Below are 21,305 nucleotides of genomic sequence, written 5' to 3' on the forward strand. Positions count from 1 at the left end.
AAGAGGAGAAACCGGCTAAGCCTTAGATGATAGTGAGAGCTAGCAAGATTGATTACAATCTGGAAGAGCCCCCAAGCACAACTACAAACCACTCGGCTGAATAACCCCCACCCTGCCTCCACATTTTGAAAATAAAGGATAGTGGAGGAGCAGCTGGTAAGCAGGAGGAAATCATATAGTCCCATGCATCTCTCACAGCTTTTGGATTCTGGAATTCTGATGGAATTGAATCCAAAGTCGCATCAAAAATACCTAAAATTGTAGTCCAACTCCATTCCATATCAAACTTTGACAAGATCGAAAAAGTAACTGCTGCATGGATACTAGGGGTAAGCTAATCACATGTAAACTCAGTCTAGTTGAAGTTGTGGCCCAACAGCAGCTCAACCCAACTCTATGAGCGTTATAAATGATCAACCCTCACCATAACCATCAGACAAGGGAAAGGAGTTTTACTCTTTGGGAAATACACAAAATACACCCACAAAATCTGTACTTTAGTTTGCACTGTTATTTTTTGCACTAAGTAAAGAATATGACAAAACAATTATGATACATGTGAAGAAGAAGGAATATATGACCCATAATCAAGAGAAAACACAGTCAATAGAAGCAAATCCACAGAGAACTAGTATAGGAAATAGCAAAAAAGAACTGTAAAAAAACTGTTAAAGGTATGTTAAAGGATTTACAGAAAGTATATACAGATGAAGAGATGGGTATTTCAAGAGAGAAAGAAAAACTTTGTAAAATGCCAAATGGAAATCCTAGAACTGAAAAATAAAATATATAAAAATTTAAAATTCGCTGGCTAGCTTCAACATCAGATGGGACACTACAGAAAAAAGATTCAGTGAACTTGAAAAGAATTCATTAGGAATTATCCAGGCTGAAGCAAGAGAAAGAATAAAATTGAAAAAATAAGTAAATAAAAATAAATAAAGAGAGCATCAGTGACATCTGGGATAATATGAAGCAGTCCAACATACATGTAAGTGGTGAAAGAAAGAGAGAGAAAAAGAATGAGGCAGAAAATTTTTTGAAGAAATAATGGTCATAAATCTCTCAATTTTGTTGAGAAACATCAACTGTAGACTCAAAAAAGTAAACAAGCCCACATAGGAAAAGTATAAATAAAACCACACTATGCACATTATAGTCCAATTGCTGAAAGCCAAAAATAAAGAGAAAATTTTATGAATAGCCAGAGAGAAAAGACAGATTACATGAGAACAATGATAAGAATGATAGCTTACTTCTCATTAGAAATAATGGAAGCCAAAAGACACGGAGATGACATTTTTTAAAGTACAGAAAGAAAAAACTGTCAACTTAGAATTCTATATCCAATGAGAATATCCTTCTGAAAAACAAAGGTAAAATAAAGGCATTTCCAGTTAAACGAAAGCTGAAGAGAAATTATACCAGATGGAAACCCATATCTATACAAAGAAATGAAGAGTGCTAGAAAATGGTAAAGAAATGGGTAAACATAAAATATATTTTCTTCTCTTTTCTTAATTTTTTTAAAGTCAGCTTACTGCTTAAGGAAAAATGATAACAATATATCATGGGTTTTACGAGATACATAGAAATAAAATGTAAGTCAACAATAGCACCGGGGCTGGCCCTGTGGCTGAGTGGTTAAGTTTGTGTGCTCTGCTTCAGCGGCCCAGTGTTTCACCGGTTTGGATCCTGGGCACAGACCTGGAGCCTCTCATCAGGCCACAGTGAGGCAGCATCCCATACAGCAGAGCCAGGAGGACCTACAACTAGAATGTACAACTATGTACTGGGGGGCTTTGGGGAGAAGAAAAATAAAAAGCTTGGCAACAGATGATAGCTCAGGTGCCAAGCTTTAAAAAAAACAACAACAATAGCACAGAGGATGGAAGGGGTGGCTAACTAGAAGAATCAAATATGACTCCGGGAGTTGTTTCTTAGAGAGTTGTGATTATGGCAGTGCCGTTTACTAAGGTTAAGAGAACTAAGAAGGATAGACTGGGAGGGAGAGAAGTAAAAAAAATCTCATTTGGACACTAACTGCCCTGTCCACTGTCCATTTCGCCCTGGCTAACAGCATTCTGATTTCTTTCATGAATTTACCAGGTTTTCATATACCCCAAATGATTCAAGAAAAGCTGGCTTCACCTTCTTTTCCAGAGTTGGCCTAATTGATCTAAGGGTAATTGCGTCTCTCCTTGTTACTGACTAATTCAGGAATCCTAGCCTAACCAATCAGTGCAGAGCATTCCATTGGCCAGAGGGAAGGTTTAGGAATGGGTTCAGGTGAGGAGAAGTTTTCTAGGGACTTATGAGAACAAAGTTTATTCTTATTCAAGAGTGAGCCCCAGAGTGACATCAGCTTCATGGTAGAGTGAACTCTTCTACGTGTGGCTAATCTTTGACAAAGAAGCCAAGAACATACAATGGAGAAAGGAAAGGCTCTTCAATAAATGGTGCTGGGAAAACTAGACAGCTACATGCAAAAGAATGAAAGTAGACCATTACCTCATGCCATACACAAAAATAAACTCAAAATGGATCAAAACTTGAAGATAAGTCCTGAAAAGATAAAACTCCTGGAAGATAATATAGGTAGTACACTCTTTGACGTTGAACTTAAAAGGATCTTTTCGAATACCATGTCTTCTCAGACAAGGGAAACAAAAGAAAAAGTAAACAAGTGGGACTTCATCAGACTAAAGAGCTTCTGCAAGGTAAAAGTAACTAGGATCAAAACCAAAAGACAACCCACCAATTGGGAGAAAATTTTTCCAAATCATACATCGGATAGGGGGGTTAATCTCCATAATATATAAGGAAGTCACACAACTGAAAAACAAAAACCAAACAGCCCAATCAAAAAGTGGGCAGAAGATATGAACAGACATTTTTCCAAAGAAGATATATAGATGGCCAATAACCACATGAAAAGATGTTCAACATCACTAATCATCAGGGAAATGCTAATCAAAACTACCCTAAGATACCAGCTTACGCCTATTAAAATGGCTACAATCACTAAGACTAAAAATAACAAATGTGGGAGAGGGTGTGGAGAGAAGGGAACCCTCATACACTGCTGGTAGGAATGCAAACTGGTGCAGCCACTATGGAAAACAGTATAGAGATCCCTCAAAAAACTAAAAATAGAACTACCTTATGACCCAGCTATCCCGATACTGGGTATCTACCCACACAACTTGAAATCAACAATCCAAAGTAACATATGCACCCCTATGTTCATTGAAGCACTATTCACAATAGCCAAGACATAGAAACTATCTGAGTGCCCATCGACTGATGATTGGATAAAGAAGATGTGGTATATATATACAATGGAATACTGCTCAGCCAGAAAAAAAAGACAAGTTCATCCCATTTGCAACAACATGGAAAGACCTAGAGGGAATTATGCTTAGTGAAATAAGCCAGACTGAGAAAGACAAACATCAAATGACTTCACTCATATGTGGAATATAAACAAGCACATGGACAAAGAAAACAGTTCAGTGGTTACCAGGGGAAGGGGGTTGGGGGGTGGGCACAGGGGGTGAAAGCGAGCACCTATGTGGGGACAGACAGGAAATAATGTACAACTGAAATTTCACAATCATATAAACTATTAAGAACTCAAATAAAAAAAATTTTTTAAAAAACAGCTCGAAGGGAGCCTAAAAAAATAAAAATTTAAAAAATGGATCAAAGACTTGAAGGTAAGACCTGAAACCATAAAACTTCTTGAAGAAAGTATAGGCAGTACACTCTTTGACATCAGCCTTAAAAGGATCTCTACAAATACGATGTTCACTAAGACAAGGGAAACAAAAGAAAAAATAAATGAGTGGGGCTCTATCAGACTAAAGAGCTTCTGAAAGGCAAAGAAAACCAAGATCAAAATGAAAAAGCAGCCCACGAACTGGGAGAAAATATTTGCAAATCATGCATCCAACAGGGGGTTAATCTCCAAAATATACAAAGAACTCACACAAATGAACTACAAAAAAACAAACAACCCACTCAAAAAGTGGACAGAGGATATGAACAGATATTTTTCCAAAGAAGATATAGAGATGGCCAACAGGCACATGAAAAGATGCTGAATATCACTAATCATCAGGGAAATGCAAATCAAAACTACACTTAGATATCATCTTATGCCTGTTAGAATGGCTATAATCATCAAGACGAAAAATCATGTTGGAGAGGTTGTTGAGAAAAGGGAACCCTCATCCACTGCTGGTGAGAATACACACTGGTGCAGCCCCTTTGGAAAACCGTATGGAGATTTTTTAAAAATTAAAAATAGAATTACCATATGACCCAGCTATCCCACTATTGGATATTTATGCAAAGAACTTGAAATCAACAATACAAAGACACTTATGCACCCCTATGTTCATTGCAGCATTATTTACAATGGGCAAGACGTGGAAGCAACCCAGGTGCCCATCAACCGATGACTGGATAAAGAAGGTGTGGTGTATACATACAATGGAATACTACTCAGCCATAAAAAAGACATAATCGTCCTATTCGCATCCACATGGGTGGACCTTGAGGGCACCATGTTAAGCAAAATAAGCCAGAGAAAGACAAACACGATACGATTTCACTCATATGTGGAATACAAACAAACTTACACACAAGGAGAACACTTTAGCAGTTACCAGGGGTAACGGGGGGAAGGTGGTCACAGGAGACGCAGAGGCACATTTATACAGTGTTTGACAAATGTTAATGTACAACTTAAATTTCATAATGTTATAAACTATTTAGACCACAATAAAAATTTTTTTTAAAAAAGAGTGATCCTCCAGGGGCTGGCCCCATGGCCTAGTGGTTAAGTTCAGTGCACTCCACTTTGGTGGCCTGGGTTTGGTTCCCGGGTGCAGACCTACACCACTCATCGGGGGCCATGTTGAGGCAGCAACTCACAGACAAAATAGAGGAAGATTGGCACAGATGTTAGCTCAGGGCCAATCCTCCTCAGCAAAAAAAAAGAAAGAATAATCCCCCCAAAACAATGTCCCTTCTTCCTGTGGCTACTGTGGTACGTAGAGGTCAATCTGGTACAATGGCAACCATCTTGACCCCAGCTTGAGGATGAACTTAGACTTACAGGAGGGCAGAGCTGAGAGCACAGAGTCATGCTGCTCATTGAACTACTGCTGATCCACAGGACTTCTCTAACAAATACTGGAGTTCAAGCTGTCATCTGTAGTCCAAAGCAACCTACCTGATACAGACATTAAATTTGAGATGCCTTTTGGATGTCTGAATGGAGATGTCAGCTAGGCAGTTGCATATTTGAGTCTAGAGTTCAGAGGAGAGGGCAGTTGTAGGAGACAGAAATTTTGGTGTTAGTAGTGTAAATAGTATCTAAAGGTATGCATTTAAATGAAATCACTAAGGGGTTAAGTGTAGACAGAGATAAAAAGAGGGCCCAAAACAGGCCCTGAGGGCATTTAGAAATTGAAAAGGAATAGTACTGAAACTAGAAGAAAACCCAGGAGAGTGCAATATTATAGAATAAAAATATTATGTAATCTTGGCATGAGCAAGAGCTTTTCTCTTTAATGTATGCGATTTCATGTAAGTGATGCATATGTCAAAAATCAAATGGCAGAAAGGTGTGTACAGTAAAAAGTCAGTCTCCCTCCCTAAGCTCCCAGTTCCTCAGTTCCTTTCCTGAAAGGCAACCAGGTTTACTAGCTCTTGAGTACCATCCGAGACAGAGATATAAGTGTATATACAAATATATATGTATGTAAACGTATATAAAGACGTAGAAATATATGCATATGTTTACACGAATGGTGGCATACTATATACACTTCCTCATATACAAAGTATGCTTTTATTTTCACTTTAAATAAATCTTAGAAAATTGTTCTCCACAGCAATATTTGGCTTTCCTTCTTTTTTCTTTGCGAGGAAGATTGGCCCTGAGCTACATCTGTGCCCATCTTCCTCTATTTTTTACATAAATTTTACATAATTTATTTAACCTGTCCCCAATGTAAGACATTTAATTTGTGTCAATGTTTTGCTACTACAAATAATGTTTTAGTGAATTTTCTTGCCTTATGTCTTCACACACATGTGCTAGTGCATCTGTGAGATATATTCCTAGAAGTGGATAAGTTTTGGATGTATTAAATATGATGCTCACGACTGGAAGTAACAGAAATCTCTGACTCATTTGACTTAAACAATGAACAAGTGAGTGATCACGTTCCATTGATTATTAGATCCAGGTTTTTGTACATTTTAAAATCCCTGAAATCATGACAAGTCTTCTAACTGATGCCATGCCATGGTTTAAATGGCAGCATTTTCTTTTTTTAGTGGCACATAAAAAACATTGCATATTATAGTTGATGATGTTTTAGATGAAATGAAATGTGGTATTTCACGTAATAAAAAGTCAAGAGATAACTGGCGTCTAAGTTGGTTGTTCCAGCTGCTCAGTAAGGTTAGCAAGGGCTGGGGTTTCTTTCCCTCCACTCTGTCAGCCTCCAAGGACGGGCACATGGCCTCAGATGCTGTCCTTAAAGTCACAAGATGTCTACAACATTTCTAGGCACTAAATCCAGACATGACAATGCCCCTGGAGGAAGAGGGACCATTTCTTCAGGGCTTCCTTCTGAAGAGTGAAGAATTCTCTTCCAGAAGTGCCCCTCATGGGCTTCCCCACATCTCCACTGGCCACGTGAGACTCAGCTATCTCATGCTCTATCGGAAAGGGAGGGGAGATTTTGATGACTGGTATAAATAAACAGGATTTACCTCTGAGCTGAGGATGTATATCTAAATAAAATTAAATTTCTGAGCCAGTCCTGATTTCTTATTGGTTAAAGTTTGGCGCTCCCGTTTCGCCGTCCGGCTTCCATTCACAGGTGCAGAACCACACCACGTGTCTGTCGGTAGCCGTGCTGTGGCAGCAGCTCACGTAGAAGAACTGGAAGGACTTACAACTAGAATACACACCTATGTACTGGGGCTGGGGGGAGAAAAAGAAGAGAGAAAGATTGGCAACAGATGTTAGCTCAGGGCGAATCTTAAAAAAAAAGTGAAGGAAAAAATTAAATTTCTGTTATCATGAAAGAAAGAAGAAATGAGTATTAGATAGGAACCCAAAATACCTCATTACAAAGGATATCACATTTTTTACTTTTGTGAATACTGCTAATTACTGCGAAGGCCCTTTTAGGCACGACATCAAAGGCATAAAGGAAAAAATGAGTATACTGGGCTTCCTACAATTTTAAAACGTCTGTGCAGCCTAAGACAACATCTAAAACATCTGACAGTAAACATCAATTTATAAAAATACATTTATAACATTTGTATCTATAAGATATGAATAAATTTTACAAATCAATAAGAAAAAGACAATCAGGTAGAAAACTGTCTCAGAAGATGAAACACAAATGGCAACTAAAATTGCGAAAATATGCTTATCTCACTAATAACCAGTATATTTTTCAAAGTAAAACATTTAGATACTATTTTCATTTATCAGGTCAATGACAAATAAAAAATTTGATAATATTTATTGAGGGAAATGGGTTCTTTTAGTCACTATTGGTGCAGAATGTGTAATTTGGTATAGTGTTTTTAAAGGACAGTTTGACAGTAACTATCTGCTATTTTAATTTTAAATGTACTCATTGATTCAGCAACTCCTCTGGGAATCTACTCTGCAGAAATACTTGCACAATAATACAAAGATACTTGCACAATTATGGCTGTTGCTGTATTGTCTATAATATTAAAAACAATCTAAATATTTATCAACGGGTGAGTGGTTATACAAGCACGATATATCTGTATTTCATCCGTTAAACAAAAAAGGCCTTGGACATATATCACTGACATAGAAAAGTTGTCCATACTACTTCTAGGACAAAAAAATAATTTGTAGAACAATATGTATGATCTCATTTTTGGTTTTAAAAGCTTCAGCTGTATATGCTTGTACATGTCTGGAAAATGGTGAGAAGGCGCGTCAGACGGCAGGCAGCACTCACCCCCCAGGGACGGCTGGGACTGCGTAGGGGTGAGCAAGTGGAGGGGTTCCACATTTTCACTTTATATACTTTTTGTTTGGTTTTTTAATGATCAATATTATTTCCCTAATTTTAAATAGAATAAGGGAAAAATTACAAAACTTCTCTGTATCAAAAAACACATACAAAATTTTTAAATCAAGCAATAAACCAGAAAAATGTTTAAGCCATGGCGACAGAAAATGGGTTAATCGGAAAATCTCTTACAAATCAATAAGAAAAAGTTGACCACAGCAATAGAAAATAAGCAAAGGTCACAAACTCAAGACACACACACACAAATATAAGTGTACATCAATATTTGAGAAAAAGTTCAATCAATGAAATAAAAATTAACAATGAAGTACTTGTTTTCAACCTAGCATATTGGCATGGACAAAAAAATAAGAAGAATGACAGTATTCAGAGAATAGGTTGAAAGAGGAGCTGCCATATACTGCTTGTCCAAGTATAAGTTAGTTGAACCCAAGGCAATAAGCAATACACATCGAAACATTCACATAGGCCAGCAATTCTACTTCTTGGAATTCATCTCTAGAAAAAAATTATGGATGTACACAGAGATTTAATTACAAGGATGTTTATAATGCAAAATATTGGAAACAATGGGGGATTTACAAGTAAATCATGGTTTTTTTAATTCATAAAATGGGATATGTTGCAGACATTACAAATTAGTTGAATATTTAACGGCATCTCAGAAAAATTTTGGTTGCTCTAAGCCAGCGTAACCAAGTGGTGTAGGTGCTGTAAGTCATGATGACTAATGACTGAAAAGAACTAAGCTGGACCACACCGGGGATTTAAAGATAGCAGAGAGGTCATCTCTCTCTATTTTTCTGGGGCTCCATGGTTCTTAATTTCTACGTCCTCTGTGTCTATCCCTCTTCTCTCTCCAGACCACATTCCTCCCTGATGCTCTTAGTCTCTGCTTTCTTATTGCTTTTATGACTGGTTGCAACTCCACAGAATCTTACAGCTGTAGGATCTCCCGCCATACGACTGGCTTGATCTCTGGGTACTTAGTTCAATTTCTTTTTTCTTTTCTTTTCTTTTCTCTTTTTTTGGTGAGGAAGATTGGCCCTGGGCTAACATCTGTTGCCAATCTTCCTCTATTTACTTGAGAAAGATTGTCACTGAGCTAACATCTGTACCAATCTTCCTCTAATTTTATATGTGGTGCCCCTGCAGTGTGGCTTGACGCGCTGTGCTAGATCTGTGCTGGGATCTGAACCAGCAAACGGGGGCTGCCACTGAAGCAGAGCGCACAAACTTAACCTCTCCACCACCAGGCTGGCCCCTAGTTCAATTTCTTGAGAAAGAATATCTGACTGGCTTAGCTGAGCTTGTGGATTGGTTCTCCCTGGGTGAAAAGTGTCAGTCCTGGCCTTATAAGCTTTGGCCAGGGATGGAGCCAACCCTCACTGGGCTCCAGTACCAACTTCCTGCAATTACTAGTCCTCAGTGCCTCAGCATCCCTTGTGGGTGCCGTGAACCCTGCTCACAGCTCTGAAAATGGTCCCCCTATTAACTCCGCTTTAAAATTCCAGCCATGGGTGCCTTCTGTTTTATGATTGATGGAGATGTGAATATGACGCTGACTGGAAGTTGATTAACTGAAGCTGAACTGGTGCTCTTCAACCTTATCACAGCAGGATACCTTCTAAACCAGCTACTCACCCATCCCTGGATTGTATTACAATGTAATGTAAACAAGACTGTTAGTGGTGAAGGTTTTTCTTGGCCACTAAACTCTCTCCTTTGCTCAAGCATGGATTCTTCTCTGCTTTATGAAGCAGTGAGTTCTTAGAATAATAGGGCTATAAGAGACCATAGAGGTCATCTATAAAAATGCCATTTTATATCTTACAGATGTTGGACCTTGGGATCAGAAATGTAAGAGGACTAGATATCTTTTTTAGATGTCTTTCTGTGGGCAAGGAATATGCATTCCTACAAAATGCCAATATTCTTTATTCTTCCATATTTTTACGTAGCATATTGCCTGGGACAAAGAGGTAGCAAACATGCAAAAACCACAACTTTATGTCTTTTCATATGTCTGCTTCTACATGATGTTGGAGTAGTAAGAGGATCAGGCTCAATCATTTGAAATTTTAAATTTTTGGTTAAAAATTTCAAATGTGTACAACTAAGTAAAGTATGTCTAAATCTGTACCTAAAATAAATCAAATATTGATTAGGAAAAAATATGAAATTATCTTTTTATGTGAAATTAATATTAGCGAGAAGTGGCATTCCTGGGGTGATGAGAAGTCTTTTTAAGTGCAACATGACTCTGGCAGTCCTCCTGGCTGTGCGGCCGTTGACATCAGAGCAGTGTTTAACTGGGGAATTAAGTGGCTCAGCAGTGCGGGAATTACTTCTGTGATATCATCTATGTTTTGCTGCCAGTAAATGTTCTGAAAATACTCTGCTCCGGAAAAGCTGCATCTGAATGAGAGAAGTCAGTTTTCCAAAATAATTCTCATCAACTCCTGCCCCCAAACAACCTAATCATGTAGAACAGAGAGAAATACATGAAGCAGTCTTTGCAAGAGGGCATTGCTGAGAATTCAGATTGAGGGGACCATCTGCTGGTAACATCCTTCAAACATAGATATAAAAAGGATGTTGTTAGATTGATGGTCCATTAATTATGAATTCAGACGTTTCTATTTTTCTTTTCTTTTCTTTTCTTCTTTCTTTCTCTCTCTTTCTTTCGTTCCTCCCTCCCTCCCTCTCTCTCTCTTTCTCCCTTCCTCCTTCCCTTCCTTCCCTCCTTTTCTCTTTCTCTCCCCTTCCTTCTCTCCTTCCTGCTTCCCTCTCTTTCTTCTTTTCATTCTTCGATGGAAAATAATCAGAAGGGCAGAACTGCTTACACAAAGTTTTCATTTGAAAGCTGATGCTAGAGCCTAAAGAATGCAGGATGGTTGGAGACTAACACTTTAACCAAGTTTAAAATCTGTGTAATGAAAAAGCAATTATCATTCACTCTCATAATGTAAGGAACAGTTCTTACCAGCCTATAAAAGATCAAATATTAGTTTTAAAAAAATTCCAACAACCCCACAAACATTCCTTTAAACCACGTATTTTTGTTAATTAAACGGTTACTTTTGCTTTAAAAGATCCACAAAATGTTATAGGGAGCATCGATACAGCATTTTTCACGAATCCAGATTCTGGCTTCATTGTTTAAAAAAAGTCATTACATATTTCCTGGAACTGTTTTTAAAAGAAGTCATTCCTATCTATCTTGGCAGGCTCTATGAAAACATTAGCCTTCCTTGCAACCACACTTTAACAAAAGTTAGTCTCAGAGCTTAGCTAAGGATAGTAAAGGATCCAATAGCCTATGAAGCAAATTTATAGCTGAAAGAGTATTATTAAAAAAATAAGCATGAAAAGTTATTTTTAGTTGATGAGAACTGTGAGTTCCCATACTTCCCCTCTTTTACTCTATAAGCCATTCCTGTACTTTTGCCAACAATCTGGCTAAACAGAGCACTGTGGTGCCCCTGGCTGTAAGGCATAAGACTTTCCACATTTGCTTGATGCTCGTGTTAGACTCACCACCAACAGTGGCAGTAAAAATAACCCTCACTCTTGGTGGATAGACTGCAAAAGCCATCATTCAGTTATCGCTGTAGGGGTTAGACTTGGCTCTGTGTGTACTGCATCTCTCAATTTTTTTTTAAAGATTGGCACCTGAGCTAACAACTGTTGCCAATCTTCTTTTTTTTTTTCCTGCTCTTCCTCCCCATATCCCACCAGTACGTAGTTGTATATTTTATTGTGGGTTCTTCTAGTTGTGGCATGTGGGACGCCGCCTCAGCATGGCCTGATGAGCGGTGCCATGTCCGTGCCTAGGATTCGAACAGGGGAAACCCTGGGCTGCCAAAGGCGAGCGCGTGAACACAACTGCTCGGCCACAGGGCCGGCCCCCTACGTTTCTCAATATTTTCTGCTTTCCTCTGAGGCTGGGCCATCTAGGTGGGCACCCTGGTCCCAGACCAGGTCCCTCATGATTTCAGAACCCATTTCTCACCTTCAAGGCCCTCTGACTTTCTACTCCCCCTCCCAATAAGCTGGAGGTGAGGGCGAAGGGTAGGACTGAGGACTCTCTGTAGATGGGGTCTCATGACCAAGGCAGTTGCAGGAGGACCACGGTAGGTCACAAACCCTTGCAGGTACAGTGTTTCTTTCAATTCTTGAGAGATTGGGACACCACAGTTGTGCTAACAAACTGGTTTTGGTGACTCTCAATCACCTGGGGCACATGACAAGTTCAGGGCTCTGAGTTGCTGATAGTCTGTGTATGTGGACTCACGTGGCCCATCTGAGTTGGAGTTGAAGGCAACAGGGCTGGCAACAGGTGTCCTTTACCCCGTATCCCTGCCTCTGGTACCAAAAGTGGTGACCTCAGCCCCTCTGAAGTCTCCATGCCACATGTCATCTCCTCGAGGGCTTGCATGACCAACCCCAACAGGACCTTCCAGTTGATGCCCTCTCTTGCCTCCAATAGATGTGATGATGTCTTGCTTTGCCTGGTCAGTCATAGGTTCTTCAGGATGAGTTTCTTGCTCAGCTCGTGGGCTCTTTGCATGCCTCCACACTCCAGCTGATAGTAGGGTATAGAAGGCAGGGTGGGGTCAACATTGAAGGAGATCGCATTCTAAGACTGCAATGATTATAGCCTAAAGGGATCAAGAAAAGACACAACTGGAAGGTCGTTGTTCTACCTTTATGCTATAAAATTCCAGACAGTATCTTTACCATGACCAGAAAAGGAACCTTCATTTGTATCATCCTGCGCACTCTGGGTAATCCTGGCACTGGTGGGCACATCAGCGAAGCACAGAACAACTTGGAGAGAGTTGTGGAAGCCAGTGTTCATGGCAGTAGGTCAACCAGACACTGCAGTCTTCTGATCCATGATGCAGAAGCATCACAGAAATGGTCCCGGGGACCACAGAGGCAAGAAGTTCTCCATTCTGTCAGCACGAACAGGTGCCGGACCCATGGCATTGCGAGCAATGACCACGTGGCTGCTTTTTCTCAAAATGGAAGCTATGTCATTAGCCAGAATGGTGACTTGACCATAAAGGACAGGAAGAGTTGGTGCCTGGACACCACAAAGAATCTTCACAAGCACTGATTGGGTGATAAATAAATGCAGAAGTATCTCCTCTCTATCCATTATTCTAAATCTTTATCAATAACTCTATATGAATTTTATAATGCATTCTTAAAACAAATTGTGTACATATTTGCTTTAAAACAAGTTGTGTACATTTTTCTGGGACACTGCCCCTCTGGGGCAGTCCTGGTTTTTCACGGCAAATTCATTTTTCCAGGCAAGTGTACCTCAATCATGCACAGAACACTGCTAACGAGAAGTGAATTAGAACAGCTTCTCTAGAGGGAAATTTGGCAACATGCATCAAAATGCTCTTTATTTTATTTTTATTTATAATAGTGAAAAGTTGGAAACAATCTAAATGTCCAGCAATAGAGGATTGGTTAAATAAATCACAATGGTACATTTAAATGGAACTATTAAAATGAAACTGAAGCCTAAAGATGAGCTATTGTATTTTTTAATTAAAATTAAGCGAGCTTACTTTCTTTTCATGAGAATCAGCAAAGGGCAGTATGATTTCCAGTAGGTGGTTGTCTTGAATATTTCCTACTGGTGTCTCTAGGCATTCGATACCTTCATTCTGCCCTCTGCCAGCATAGGTTGCCACTGCAGCATCCTGTGTGGCCAAGAAGTTATGCAATTCAGCGAAAATGTATGAAGTATGTACTCAGGCCTGGGAATTGTGCTGAATCGGAGCTGTAAAGATGGATTCCACGTGGTCCCTGTCCTCAAGGAGCCGACAATCTAGGAGATGAGATGAAAAGCAGGGAATTATAATAGAATGATAGATGCTACAAGGTAGCACTTGTACTGTTCACAACAAATGAGGGAAATATAGCTCAATCTTAGGAAAGAATTCCCAGAGGAAACAATGTCTAAACTGAGACCTGAAGGATGAGTGGAGCAGTCAGGTAACGGAGAGAAAAGGGAATTCGCTCAGAGGCTCAGATTTGAGACAGTGGCTGTGAGTCAGATGGCGAAGCTTGCATAGGTGCCGCTGCAGTGTCCTTGCCACTGTACTTGTCTACGGAGTGTTGCATAATTGTGATTGCTGCCCTGTTAACATTCTTTTTGTTTTTGTTTTTGTTTTTGAGGAAGATCAGCCCTGAGCTAACATCTGCCAATCCTCCTCTTTTTGCTGAGGAAGACTGGCCCTGAGCTAACATCCGTGCCCATCTTCCTCTACTTTATATGTGGGACGCCTACCGCAGCATGGCTTGATGAGAAGTGCCATGTCCACACCCGAGATCTGAACGGGTGAACCCCAGGCCGCCGAAGCGGAACGTGCACACTTAACCGCTGAGCCACCAGGCCGGCCCTCCTGTTAACATTCTTGAAGACAAACTCTGTTCAGGTTTTATTTTTTTAAAATTATTTATTAACTGTTATAATTTGTTTTTAAAAACAGGAATTTAAAAATAATAATTTGTTATTTTTAAAAATAAAAATTTAAAGTATGAGGTTTTCATTCAAGGTGATGAAAAAGTCTGTAAAAAGTGGTGGTGATTGTACAACAAATGTACTTTACGCCACTGAATTGTACACGTTAAAATGGTAAATTTTGTATTTACCATACAATTATGTATATTTACCATAGTAAAAAAAGTAACTTAAATACCAAAAAAGAAAAAAATGATAATAAGAGAAATACCCATATAGCTACTCCCATATGGAATATAAGCAAATGATTCCCACATTCCAGACTAAGACCATCTATGCAAAGGAAGAGGTCTGATAAAAAGGATCAAAAGTATTCAGCTTTTACTTGGAATGAACAGCTCAAATAGTGACCAGTGTGATATTCTGCAGATGCGAAGAAGATCAAGATCCCAGAGCACTGCGTTATAACAGAAAGTAAAAGTCCTGGGGCATGACCGTGAATGTGTATTTCTGTCTATTCCAAGTAAAAGCTAACTACTTTTGATTCTCTTTATTGATGGATATTGGGAGGAACAGTAGTAACAGCTCAATAGCCACATAACAAGTTCTGGAAACTGCGTTGATCGTTCAGTCCATACCACATCCAGCATGGCAACTGTAACTGGGGCTACTGTTTAGTTGAGTGTACAGACGTCCACCTTTATCTGCCATGATCCATCTGATTTTTGTAAGCTCCGGTCAGGTAAATCGTAGGGGACCACCACCCTCTATCCTCGAAGTCCCTTATGGTGGTGCTAATCTCTGCAATTCCTCCTAGGTTTCTTCTCATTTTTATCTTGGCTGGGCTGGGGGCAGTTTCAGCGACTTCTCCCTATGTCTCTTATTCTACATGTCAGGAAATCATTATAAGGTTTCTGCAAACTATTAAGTATGTATTCCAATTATACATGTGGGAACTGGGAAAATAGCTACAGGGCATGTCCATGGACCCAGTGGACCCTTTGCAGGGTGTGCTCGGCTCAGAACCCCATTTATCGTCTACCTTTCATAAGCCCCAACTTTAAGTAGAGGAACATAGTGGTATTTCGGGTCCTGCAGTATCTGTGTCAACCCAGATTCTCTACCCGTTTCATTAGGCACCATTATCCTGATATATGGCTGCAGGTTCCTTTGGGGAAGGACTGGGATAATATTTATCACTTGCACTTTTAGTGGTGTTGCAGAGTCCTTCATCAAGGGGAACTGGCAGCCTTCCATTCAATCAATGTGCTTTTAGGTCTGTGAATTGATTCAGCTTTGGAAATTGAATGAGAGATTGTGATTTTCCACTGCCATAGTTAATCTCAAACTTCAACTTTCCAACACTTGATTTTTTTCTTTTTTTAAATTAGTTATCCAAGTCAAGTCACACCCCAGTGAGCTGTCATCTGTGGCACCCCCTAGAACACAGCACCATGATCTATTAGTTACCACCACAGTTCTTTGCAGGTCAAAGCACTCTGCCATTCGTTTTTGTTTTGTTTTGGGTTTTTTTGTGTTTGATTTATTTTTTATTGTGGTAACATTGGTTTATAACATTAAATAAATTTTGGGTGTACATCGTATTTCGATTTCTGTGTAGATTACGTCATGTTCACCACCCAAAGACCAATTACAATCCATCACCATAATCAAGTACTTAATACTGCCTTTTACCCTCGTCCCAACCCCCTTGCCCTCTGGCAAGCACCAATGCAATCTCTGTCTCTGTGTTTGTTTGTTGTTGTTGTTATCTTCTATTTATGAGTGAGATCCTACAGTATTCTAATTGCTATTCTGGCCTTTCTGACCATTACAGTAATTTCATCCTCCTGCTGCTGCCGCTCCTCTGGTATATTGAATCCTGTCATCTTCATTGATACTTGGCAGCCCATTGGCAGCATCTCCCTCTGGTCAGCTCTGGCCTACAAAGGACATGTCCTACCAAGCTTCTCAAACATAGGCCCATGCCTCCCTCACCAGGACACTTCTTGTGCTTTATGAAGGGAGTTTCCTCTTCTCCCAAGGAACAAAGCCAGGTGGTGGGCTCTCTACTCCCACATAATGGATCCATCCTAACGTCTAACCTCCCCTGAGTTTTTCTAGTACTCTGCCAAGGAAATTTAAACATCTTCACCTCATTCATTGTAGGTCATCATCCTGACTATGCTTCAAGAAGCTATTGCAGCAGTGAATTAGACGTGGATTCAGGTGCCCTCAGCAGGGCTCCCAAATCATCAGAATGTGTTCCTATATCAGTAAATTCTCCTCTACCCATCCTTATATTTGTTTCCTCTTGAATCCGATACTTTAAGAATTACAGCTGTCCATTTTCTTCTCCTTCCTATTGGTCCATATTAGCCACGTCTTACAATATTTTTGATTGTATAAACTTTCTTCCTAGAGTGTGGACTGTTTTCCCCCGCTCAAGCTGTGCTAACAGTGGACCTTGATTATCAATCAAGAGGTAATGAGTGGTGGGAGGGGTAAATCTTGAGAAGTAGAAGCATCATCTTGGGACACTTCTTCAGGTGAGGTCTTCAGTTAGTCTAGCAAGAATGAGGGGCGTGTGACTGGCAACTGGAGGATCCAAAAGAATTTGGAGTTGCAAGATTCTCAGGCTAGTCCACCAAATATTTCTCATGTCTCTGATTGTGATGATGATATCTTTTATGGTTACTCATTTATTCCCCTTTGCATCTCTGTTTTCCTTATAACAAGGTTTTGTGCTTGATTTTTATTCAGCACACTTTGTGATCAAGGTGTCTCCTTGAACACTTAATTCCATAGAGACCCCTTTGCTTACACACCTGCCTCAAGTTGATAGATGGCGACCAAAACCTGTCTTTTGCTTTATTCAAGGTTTCCAAAGCATTTGACAAAGGCTAGCCACCTCCAAAATCTTTATAATTACCCTTGTCCCAATACTGTTTAGGTACTAGAGTTACCACGTAGCCCAGCACTTCACCTTCCGCCTGCACCTCATCCCAAGCCACCACAGGTGAGCTCCTTGGAAATCGTGATGTTATTGCATGCCATTTTCCTCCAGCAATGGCTTCTTTATTGCTGTGTGCCACAGCTCCAAAATCCCATCCAAAGGATCTGCTGTCTGTGGCCACTTCTGAGGTGAAATATCTTAGCTTGAATCCCCTGAAAGCAAAGTTTGAGACAAAGGCTCGTGTGCAGGTTCTTTATCTGGGAAAGCGCTTCTGGAGAGCAGTGGTGTAGGATGGGGAAGTGGAGCAGGTAAGGAGGAAAAGCTAATAGGAGGATGCCTTATCATATTGGCCATCACTAGGAACAAATGGTGCTCATTCTCACTGGGACCTTATAAGAAAACTTATGAAATATCTCAGAATTTTGTGCCTGGGGGATGAAAAAAGAAATCATCCGTGGTCAAGGTGGCCCCACTGTGCTAACTTCCTTGCACTTCTGAGTCGTGCATGTTTGGATGAGCAGTGGGCTCTTTAGGGCATGCCACGCCACAGCACCAGAGAAACTGAGGGCAGGAAGTGAAGAATGTTCAGAGAGAGAATTCATACTGCTATGATGCTGGGTGCAACTGGTTAAGATTCGGGGATTTGAATGTGTCTTCCATAGCAAGAATATACTTCATACAAATTTTTCTTATAAAAGAAATTAATTAAAACTGTCTAGAGTCTCTGTTTCACCTGAGAGAAAAAGAGTTTTTGCAACATAAATTCTTTTCTGTTTTTAAATCAACTTAGTTCTAATTCACTTTAGAAGCAGCCCAATTTACACACAAGCACAAAAGTAGGAAATGAGGAGCAGTTGTAGACAAAAAGAAAGCAAAAGGAAAACAACATAATGCATTTAAATATCCTAAGTTTAAGAATAATTACAATGACTAATGTTAGTAGGAATGCGGGTAAAGTAACGTGATTTTAGGTTCCTACCTAGAGTATACATTGATTCTTTAATTTAGCAGTGCATTTCAAAAGCCATAAAAATATCTTTAGTAGATGCTCTCTAAATGCCTTGCTAATCTCCCATCAACATTCACCTCTACTCTTAGAGGCTGTTTTCTCCTTAAAGATATTCTGGCCATAGGAACTGTCTTACTCCATTTGGGCTGCTATAACAAAAATACCATGGTCTGGGTGGCTTAAACAACATTTATTTCTCACAGTTTTGGAGGCTGGAAAGTCCAAGATCAAGATGCCAGCAGATTCAGTGTCTGGTAAGAGCCAGCTTCCTCATTTATAGATGGACAGCTTCTGTCTTCTAAATGTGTCCTCACATGGCAGAAAAGGAGCAAGAGAGCTCTCTGGGGTCTCTTTTCCATTTATGGAAGGCACTAATTCCATTTATGAGAGCTCCACCATCATGATCCAATCTCTCCCCAAAGGCCGCACCTCCTAATAACATCACCTTGAGGGTCAGGATTTCAACATATGAATTTAGGGGACAGCAGAAACATTCAGTCTGTGGCAGGAACATACCCAGCTTACGCACAGGACAAGCTGGAAGAGCAGAGAGCTAATAACCTCTAGACGCATTCTTCAAATCGTGACAATACGGAGTTGGTGATAATACCCTAGCTTCTTGGCCCTTCAGCAGCATGTTCTGTACTTTTTCTCCGAGTTTCCCAGTGGGACTGAGGTCCAGTTGCCTACAGTGGTAACTGGTTGTTAACAAACCCTTTCTTGTCTCCCTTTCTTTCCCTGTCTCCCTTCCAGATTCCCTTGCAAATGTGTCCTGGCATCACCTCCTACGTAACATACTTGCACTTAAATCTCCATCTCAGGGCTTGCCTCTGGGAAAATCTAAGTGGAAAAACCAGTGATACCTTTTTTGCCCAATACTTCCACTTCTGGGTATTTATCCAAAGGAAATAATCCTTAAAAAGGAGGGAGGAGTTGGATCCAAAAAAGATATTGCAGCATTTTTGTATGATAGTAAAATTGGAAACAGTGTAAATGTCCAACAAAGATTCAGTCACTCCTTCTTTCAACCACATTTATTTTGCATCTACTATATTCCAAGCACTATGCTGGTACTCAGGATACCCAAATGGAATGTCATACAATTGGATAGGACAGGAGATAGACAGAAAGATTATAAAAGCTGAACTAAGGCAGCAGAGGGGGAGAGAGTAGAGCATATATTTTAGAGATGTCTTAGAAGGCAAGAATCAACAGAACCAAGTGACTCATTAGATACATAAGATAAAGGATAAGGAGATGCTGAAGATAACTTCCAGGCTTGTGGCCTGGGTGAATGAGTGATGCCGTTAACTGGAATAGAGAAGGCAGGAAAAGAAGTAGGTTTTAGAGGTAAGGTTTCGAATTCAGATTTGGGTAAGTTGAGTTTGAGAGGCTTTAATAGATTGCTTCAACATTGCTTAATATCTATGACCCTCATGCTGCTTGACGCTGTAAGTGAGGCTCTGGATCCCGATTTGCATGAAGTTTCATTCAAAAGGAAACAAAAATTCAACTACAGAAACTGAAAAATACTTTAGATCTTTCTTACCAGTTTTCTTAAAGCCTTGTTTCAGTTTTCACAGGATACACTCAAAAATATTCCCAGAAATCCTCGGTAAACATTGTTCCTTCTTCTCAAGTTTTCATGGTCATAAAAATACCTCTCATTCTTGCTTATCCAGTAATTCTCTCACCACCATGCTTCTCTTTCCATTCATTTCCTCCTCTACTACCTACCCCCTCCCATGTGCCATTGACTTGTCTCACAACTGAAAGATGGCACCACAACTTCCAATCACTGCAGGCCATGCAAAGCCACTCTAGGGAGGCTGGAGGATGTAGGGCCCTGATCCAGTCAGTGTAACATGTCTCCCGCTATGGAAGGAAGTAGATGTTGCCACTTGGGGAATGTAGTTTATCTCTGCCTTGACTATTTTTCTTGCCTGAAATTCTGTGGTAATGAGGGAAGGTGGGAAGAGAGAAATATGCAGCACAAAGCAATCCAAAAGGCACAGAGTATGACTGCCCCACTTTGGTTCCATCCATAATCCCTTTTTTGTTCTCCTTAGAAATTTGAGCCCCGTTTTGTCCATGACCGTGGTTGATCTCTTCTCCTTTGTGGGGTATAATTAGGTAGGTGAGATTTAATTAACTCAATCTGTAAGTAGATGTTCGAGCACTGTATCAATCAGCATGATTTTGGCTGCACGTAACAGAAAACCCATATCAAACTGGCTTAAGCAAAAAGGACATGTATTAACTCACATAAGTGGGGGTTCAGAAGAAGGGCAGACTCCAGTCTATTTAATTCAATGACTGTAACACTGTTTCTCTGGAAATCCCTCAGCTGTGGCCTTCTCTGAGTGTTGCCTTTGTCCTCAGATAAAATAGTGAATCATAGAAGCCAACCTTAGAAAAGTTTAGAAGGAAGGAGGCCTGTGTCTTGCTTTCCAGAGCTCAGAGAGACGTAACTACCCCCTCAAAGACTCTGGTTAGACTGTCTTGAGGCACCGATATATCCTGAATCAATTGCTGTGACTTATCTATGTCATGTGCCCACCTCATTGGCAGAATAAGAAGGATCCTTTAACTGATGGTCCTATAGAATCCTGAGGCAATGAGGAGAGGCAGTTCTCACAAGGAAGGGAGGCAGGGAGGACAAAACATAACAGATGTCCACTATGCACCTGACAAATCTTACTACTCATTTAAGGCATCTCTTGTGGCTTACGTTGT

This window comes from Equus przewalskii, chromosome 7, assembly GCF_037783145.1.
Source record: "Equus przewalskii isolate Varuska chromosome 7, EquPr2, whole genome shotgun sequence".
Taxonomy (NCBI): domain Eukaryota; kingdom Metazoa; phylum Chordata; class Mammalia; order Perissodactyla; family Equidae; genus Equus; species Equus przewalskii.